General features: G+C 42.3%; 1 protein-coding gene across 1 annotated transcript in view; it reads left to right on the top strand.

The window, feature by feature from the left end:
* cacna2d4a (calcium channel, voltage-dependent, alpha 2/delta subunit 4a) overlaps positions 1-8,759 on the top strand; it is an 85,101-nt gene that overhangs the window by 52,844 nt on the left and 23,498 nt on the right. The window lies entirely within an intron of this gene.

The raw sequence follows: 8,759 nt of genomic DNA, 5'->3' as shown, positions 1-8,759 counted from the left end.
TATAGTAACATTAGTGTATGCTGCCTCTGTCTGCCTCGCAGCTCTCCCACAGTGACAGAGAGGATGAGGGAGGTGGAACACAGAGGGAGTGATGATGTGAAATAGTGAAAGCCGAAAGGGAGATAAGGAAAAATACAGAAAGTGGAGAGGGAGAGTGGGAAGCAGAGGCTGGTCCAAAAAAGAAAAGAAGGTGGGAGGGAGGAGAAAGGACAGGGCGTGATGAGGTAGATGTACGGGGCGACAGAAGGAGAGCGTTAGGAAGGAAAGCTGTGGCAGTGAAGGGAGGGAGAGGAGGTGGGGGGGGGGGGGATCAGCTGATTTCAGTGAAGATGAGAATCTCCCTCTGCCACATGGGCTTTTCTCTTCCCGAGATTTTTTGTCTTTTCTTTTTTTTTCTTCCTCCTCACGTCTCCCTCACTCGGCATTAATTTTCATTCTATTCCCTGTGGCAGCTCTCGCAGCGGTTGTCTTTGTGTGTGTGTGTGTGTGTGTGTGTGTGTGTGTGTGTGTGTGTGTGTGTGTGTGTGTGTGTGTGTGTGTGTGTGTGTGTGTGTGTGTGTGTGTGTGTGTGTGTGTGTGTGTGTGTGTGTGTGTGTGTGTGTGTGTGTGTGGTATATTTGTGCATATGACTGTGGATGCGCAGGTTTGAGAGTGTGGGTACTTATATTATTCCCAATGCAGTGACAGAAATGTGATTCTCACAAGATATGACCTCATATCTCATGTTAATCGCTGGTGTCAGGATAAATCCTCGGCTAATTTATGTGTTCGTCAGGGTGAATGATGAGAAAAGCTGAGATTTGGACGATACCGGAGACGATGTTGAAGACACACATAGAGTCGGGGTGTGAGTGAGGAGGCATGAACCAGTGGGGGGACTGTGTGTTTGCACACAGCATATTAACTTGGCTGCCTCCTTACATGGACTGAATCATAGGAGACACACACAGAGACACACACACACACATTGTGCTGTTAATGAGCATGTGAATCATTTGGCTCAGTTGGACATTTTCAAATGAGAGACCATTCGTCTCCATGAGGAACTGAACCGGAACTTTTCACCAGCCAAGCATCCTCTCGCTTTCTCTCTCTCAATTCATCAGCTTTGTCAAGAAAAGGCCTCTTGTGATCCAGGTGGCGCTCATGCCATGTGTGTTTTCACAAGATTACGGGCTTCTGTAATTCTTTGTCAGACTGTTGCACATTTATGGTGTTACCCGTGCTAATGTGGTGGGAATACAGCCCGTCCATCAGCCAAACAACTGACATTTAAGGCCCTGCCCATGTGTCCTTGAGCCATACATCAATCGCCGGACCCTGCCAGCTCTCAGGCCGCCGCAGCGCAGCTGATCCTAACCTCTGACCTTTCTGGGAAAAACACTATGAAAGGAAAATTGATGTGACATTCACCTTGAAGCTGCATTTGCCAATACTTTCATATTGGTAAGTATCAGAGGCCTTTCTGTGAAGGTGGGAATTTCTCAAGTCAAACATGAACATTGTTGTCAGAACTGATTCCCAGAGCAATGTGTCAAACCTTGGGATAAACCCTTTGTTTTTGTTTTTAAACTGCAGTCTACAGTTGTGCCGCGCGCTCTTTCAGCTTATTGCTTTGTTATTGCGTCTTATCAGCTTCTATCCGCTGTACAGGAATCTACTTTCTGTCAGTTGCGTCCTGTTAAACTCTCCATCAGCCGGGAACGGGGTAAAAATAAAACCTCTAAGATGAACATATTCAGAAGAATTCAGGAGCATTTCCCTTCAATGTGACATTGATCAGACGTACTTACGCACAGCTTAGAATGAGTGTTTCGTTTTGCTTTAGAACTAAGAACTAAAAACTGTTTGGTGATCATTTTGTCCTGAATTAAAGCAGGTAAGCAAACTGGATGCTTCATTAAGCATTAAGTAGCCAGTAATTATTCAATTACATATTGAATACAATGAAATAATCAGGCTATTCTTTCCCAACTGTAACTCTTGCACTGTGCACACGTCCCCGTTTGTTGCCAGATCCAAATACCTGCACAGGCGAGTTCAAGCACTGCACTGGTCAGCTGGGCAACGCGGCCAAACACAACATGAAGACGAGCGCCGCGGTTTCCCCTCCAAATGTGGGCACGGTGCTGGATTTATGTCATGAATGCCGTTCCTGGCAAACACAAACCTATTTTCAGCTGCCAGCAGCTCTGTCGGTGCTGGCTATAGGAAACACTCTTAAGTGGAAAATGATTGGCAAGAATGACTGCGCATAGCAGCGAAGGTGCAGTGTGCTGCTTTGTTTTGCTTTCTGTAATAGTCCGAAGACATTTTTGAAGTTGAACGAATGTCTGCTCTCGCTGCGTGCGGATATGTCGGCTTGCGTGTGTGTATTTATGTGTTTTTTTCACACTGTTGGGTCAGAAACTGGAGCTTAAACTACTCTTGTGAGGGCCGACGTACTTTGTGGCAACAAAACACAACATTTGGTATATTTTTAAGGGTCAAGATGTGGCTTTAGGGCTCAGCATCAACTAAAGCAAATTGCTCCCAAACTTCTGTTTCTGTTTTCTTTCCCCACTCAGAATCACAGTTTCAATGAGAATAGCAGGCATTGAAGCTTTCTGTCTTATTACTAGTGTAGTCTGTGAGGGTGAATTATAACGTGCATGGTGAAGGCTGCAGAAATGATTTTTTTATAAAAGCAATTACATTTTTGGGGGCAGATTTGTACAGTTAAAGAAGTAATTTGATTTAGATTTAGCTGGAACAAAAACTTCAATACTTTCAACTTTCAATATCTCATAGTATTTTTTTATCTGAAGGCATTTCAACTTGTTTTTCTTTGTAAATGTACCTTATTTTTAGATGTTCCAAAAAAGATATTCATAGATTAATAAGTTGTCATTTTACAGCTGGATTTGAGCTGTTTGCAGCCGCTGAACTAAAATGAGTTTAGATACTGAGGTTTAAGAATACTAGAGTATGTGTAATGTCAATGATTAGGTCCCACAGATGTAGAAATGCCTGTGAGTTTGTTATTCCAAAGGAGTAATTAGTCCTTTAATTAATCCTCACTCTGTCCTCCAGACTGGAGGGGTCAGTGACCATGGTTTGTTGCTTTGAGCTGCCGAGAATTCAGGAGCCCCTTTTTCTATCTGAAACTGGGCTTAAAGGCATGCACGGTTACTACTAGATATATTTGTCCATTTGTATTGATTCATGGCACTTCAAGTCACAAGTGCCATTCACAAATTCAAGAACACAGAGTATTTAATTGCAAGTGATTCTTTCTTTTTGTATCTACCTCTACATCTCATATCCGACACTGCACAAACAAGCCATCAGTCTTAAATCTAATCTTTTTTAATAAAAACCAAACACAGTCTCTGGAGCTCCAGGCTTTCTTCTCGTGATCACCAAGAGAATAGCTTCTCATCGAGATGAGAAATTGCTTTCATAAGTAGAGGGCTCGAGACCTTGTGGGTTTTTCACGTCTCAGCTCAAAACACAGGTTGTCTCACATTTGACTTTGGTTTTTTTCGCGGTGACCTTTCTGGGTTTGCGGCAGATGAAATGACAGCTGTCTGTGATGTAACCAGGCAGCAATCCATGATGGATGAAACGCCAGAGAAAATCTTTCATGCACCGAGTCTGTCTCGATCAACAGGTTCTCCTCCGAAGAGGCGTAAGTGCCTTTTGTGTTTAACTCAATTATGTAAATCACTGACATCTTCGCTGGTCCTGCTCCACTTTTCCTCTGCACTGTGCCGTGCAGCCACGTCGCACCGAGCCTTGCTAATGCTCCAGTTTCTAGTTTGTGAAGAACGATATGGTGAGCTTACCATAAACGTGCTGCTGCTATATTGGTGTGACTATTATGCCGCCACTTTGTGAAAAAATGAGTCCATTAAAGTTTAATTCCCTGAGCAGCGTTGTATGTAATGTAACTGGCTGGTGTGATGAGACTGTGTGCACCGATCGAGAAGACAGAGGTTTTAAATTCAAGACAAGAACGCAAGGGAAGACTGATTTATTTGGTCCTTCGTGAGATTCGGCCACTTTTATTTTTGGGCCCGTTCATGCGTCTGGCGAAGAGGCCCTCTGGCGTGAGGATCCATCCTGAGTGCCAGCCAGCAGCCCGGTCTGCCAAGGCGACTGTTATGGCCAGTTCTGTTCCATCAATGATGCAGGAAATACGTGTTGTGGAAAAAAAACGATTGGTGGCACCGGTTTAGAGCAAGAAAGTGTATTCTTTAACCTTTCCCTCCGGCTGTGGTGCAACCAGGCATTTCTTCGTCAGACAGATCAATTCCCCAGCAACCGAAATATTAGTTTATTTATTGTCTTGCAGGCATGATTAAGCCCCTCCAGCACTTTATTGTTCTCCGCCTTTAATATTGATGACATATGACTTTAAATCCAGTCTCTTGCATCCATTATAAGTTACTTCATAGAGAGTAGACTCCTCCCTTTCCTTCTTCTTTCTCCTTTTCCTTCCATCTTTCCCTTTCTTTTATCTCTTCTCACGAAAACGCCGTCTCCTCCCTCGCTTTGTAATTTACTGTGCTGTTGGGTGAGTGTCAGTGAAGATGAATTGGGCCTCGCCTCCGTATTAACATCAGACCACTGGTTGAGTGGAACAAGTGACTTCAGAGCACTATCCATCTTTTTACACGCACACTCACACAGACGCACACAAGAACCGAGCGGCCCCGTCCCAAGAGTCACCGGCATCTCTTCTCATTCATCGGCTTTTTCCTCTCACCCGGGAATCACCCCCGATATTGACCGGACAGTTTTATGACCTTTCGGTCAATACGGTCAAATGAGGATTGCTTGAATGAAAATCGATCATGCTGTAGTTGCACCGTTCAAGACATTGCTTTTTGATAGGTTTTTTTATTCAGAGCGTTGTTGGAGGTTTTTTCCCCCCCCCTCCTTTAATGTGTTTAAATCATCTGCTACACCTTGTCATTTTTCACTTGCCCTCCTGTTTAGAGCGCTATAGCATTTCAATTAAAAGTCAATAAAAATTGAACTGGGCTGAAGGACGAGCATCTATCATTTCACAAAATTAGGTTTTGCATACTAGATATTCAGAGTGAGTTCAGTCGGCGAAATTTATGATCCAATTGTGTGGACTTATGAACTTGGAATCATCAATAAGTAAAAAATAATTACTGCATAGCCGGCAGAATTGCTGGTGACCAGCCAGGAGAGCACTATACTACTGTATATCACTACATTCTCAGCCTTTGTATGCTGCTCTGCTTTCTGGGATCTCTCCTCTGTAAGAGCTCCTACCAAAGTTGTGCAATGAGATTTGCATTCATTGTTGCCAGAGTGTGCATGAAAAGCAGATTTGCCTCACCAATTATGCAGATAATTGAAAAGCATATGTGATGCAGGTCACAACACATTGGTTTGATTGGCGACTGTGATAACACGAGTCAGTTAAAGACTAATATAGACAAAGCTATACCGAGATGATGCTTTGCAATGATCACTACTGTTCCCAAAGTTCACCTTTTCGTGTATTTTACTAGCTTTTCTTACAAACTCAAGGTGTTAAATTTATGCCATGTCATGCATGATCAGATCAGATCAATTATGCTTGTAATTACAGAAAATCATTTCGCTTTGCTTGAATCTATATGGCGATGGGGCAATGGGTTTTTTCTGTTTCTGTATCAAATTGAAAAGAAGCTGGAAAAAACTCATAGTGAGAATGCAACCTGGTAGCTGCATGGGTTTTGTCCAGACGCTTCCACAGTTGAAATTGGTGACTTCAAATTGCTGGTGGGAGTGAGTGTGTTTGTTTATCTCTATGTGTCTTTACCCTGTGATGGACTGGTGATCTGTTCAGTGTGTATCCTGCCTTCGCCTGTCGTCAGCTGGGTTTAAACTCCAGCCGGTCACAGCAGTGGGTTGGAAAAGAGCTGCATAGAAGATGGGACAAAAAATGTAAAAAGAAAATCTCTGTGATCAAATAATAGTTGACTCTTCTCTTGTCTTGCTGAAGCTAAATTAATGTGGAGATCATCAACAGCGATACATTCTCCACAGCCACAGAAGATTATACACTTCTCTTGTCACAGGCTGAGTAAAATGTCTTATGACAAGTGATCTGAACTTGGTTAAACTGTGGAGCGTTACTTGGATCCCACTGTTCTTTTTTGAGCAGTTAGAAGTGTAACGTGTCACCATCCCCAGTCTCTGCTCATCCATTATACACAAACGCCATGTCACCATCATCAAAAGTACGTAACTGTATCTAAATTAACATGAACTAAAACGTTTGACTGAGCAGCAATGTATTTAAAATGTAGTTTACATTCTATGCATGTAGATGTAAGCGATCCAACTGCCTGCAGACACACATTACGTTCTAGAACAGCATGATGTTGGATTTTCATCTTGAAAATAACTAAAGCGATCCTCAAATATGGCACATGTTTCGGAAACACACAAGTGCAGCCAGCTTCGGTTGCCGGATGTCACCACCAACATGCTCCATCACCGCGGGATAAATTAAGCGTTACAGTCGAGGGATTATGAAGCGTTTGCAGGTCCGCACGCACTCCCGCTCCCACAAGCACGCACACCCGCGCAAAGTTTATCCTCTTGGTGAGTCTCATTAATTTGGCCAAGTCGATTTGTTTTGAAAGGCGTTGAATTCATCACAGCCAGACAGATGGTGGAGAGGGATTTCCTAGAGGAGGGAGAGAGGGTGAGACCGCGAGAGAGGAAATGGTGGGGGAGAGAGAGAGTGACGTCAGGCCGACAAGAGAACGGGGGTGAGAAGGAGCAAACGAGAGAAATGAGGAAGGTGAAGAGCAGGTGAGAGAAGGAAAAGAGAGAGAGAGAGAGACGTGCAACAAGGGAGGAAACTGAGAACGGTGTCGAAAGAGGGAGAGAGATTGTCGGGAGATAAATGAGGGAGAGGTGAGCGAGTGCCATCTGTCTTCTTAGAGAGCGACAGAGGAGGGAGGAAACGCCGAGATTAAAGACGGGGAGTGAGAGAGTGAAGAGGAAACAGTCTTTTTTTTTTTGTATTTTCTCCTGTTTAAGTACAAATGTGGTTGTGCAGAGTTAAACATGTCATGTCATGGTGGTTGAACACGTGATGTAGGAAAATGAAGAGGGTTATCTAAGTACATTTCCATACGGACGTATAAATATGACCCTTCTGTGCCAGTTACACATGATGAAATACGTTGAAAAGTATTTCACCAACATCAAAAGTCTCTCAATTTAATACACTTTTCACATGAGCTCTGTAAAAGACTGTTCAGTTGCTATTAAATACCACTCTCCTACTATATATTATTTGTCAAAGAAGTAATCTTAACATGACCTTGTAAAAGCGTTAAAAAATGTGCTCTTATTTAAGAAAAGATTCCAGCAGCTGCATCTATCACAATGTTTGGTATAACACATGAACTCATAAATTCAGTTTGAAAGAAAAAGGAAGAAATGCAAAAGTTAAAAGACTTTAACTGCATTTTAACTGCAGGCGGCACAAGAACCATCACAGGAACTTTATGCATTTCAATCACTGGAACACGGGTTCAAACGTAGTGATGAAATTATTTGTTTTTAACCTTCAAAAAGTTCCACGTTGTGGTAATGTTTTTGAAAGGTTTGGAAAATTCGGGGGGTTCAGTTTGTCCTGTTTAGTTCCATTGTTCTTTGACCGAATGAAGGACCTCATCTCCTTTCCAGTGTTATCTCAATTAACCAGTTTAAAAATGCAACAAAGCCATAAACGGAACATAAATAAAGCAGGATTAAAAAAGAGCAACGAGTTGAACCTCCTCCATCTTTACATTCTACCGTCAAAGTAAGCCATCCTCTCCTTTATATGTATGGTGTCATGTATTTCCTTCTTACCGTTATAACCTTATAGTCATTTAAATTCAGTTGATCAAATCTATTGGAAAAGATAAAATGGTCATGTACTCATTCATCTTCTTCATTTTAGAAATTAGACATGGTGCATATTTCTTACTGAATAGAAAACACTTCACTATTGTCGTGAGACATATGCAACACTCACATCCATGTTTAGCACCCCTATTTGATCATATACTCTGTGATTATCATGAATTTGAAGTTATAACTTTGGAATCTAACGTAATTAGGATTTTACCAAATATAGTACTATTTCCCAAAGAGGTGGACTTTCCCTTTAAAAATGTAATCACTCACGATAATGCCACTATTAAAGTGGTTTAAGTAATGAAGAGGGGTCACCGCATCTAAAAAAGGACGCATGCACCTCGTCCCAACTTTGGTCCCATTTCACACGATGAAATATTGAGTAGGTAATTGAATTTCACACCGAATTAATTCCTCAAAATGTCACAACTTTAATTTCTCTTAGAGCAGAAGCAGAATGGGCCTTTAATGAGCCACCAACTACCATGTAAACATCGAAAGGAGGAGAAAGTCCTCGGCAGTTTGCCTTCACTCGTTCTTTTTCTTTCTCTTGCGCACACAGGAACATGTTTTTCCCTGTCTCTCCACTATGAATGATTTAGTGAGCGTGCCTCCAACGGGTCCGCTCAAGAAGGCTGTAAAAACTAGGTTAACTTAAGGTAGGCTCTGCTGACTTGGAAGGTCCACGCATATAACCAATGTCAACAGTCTTTACTTTCATTTTCAAGACACAGATTGTGCACGTTACACACTGTTACTTCTGTTCTGTCACCTTGAAGATGGCTAAATGAAGGTGACACGCTATTTCAAACTATTTCTAAACACTGTATTAT

The sequence above is a fragment of the Lipophrys pholis genome (genome assembly GCF_963383615.2).
Source record: "Lipophrys pholis genome assembly, chromosome: 22".
NCBI lineage: Eukaryota > Metazoa > Chordata > Actinopteri > Blenniiformes > Blenniidae > Lipophrys > Lipophrys pholis.
Note: the sequence above shows the minus strand (reverse complement) of the source record. Positions and strands in the feature narration are given on the sequence as shown.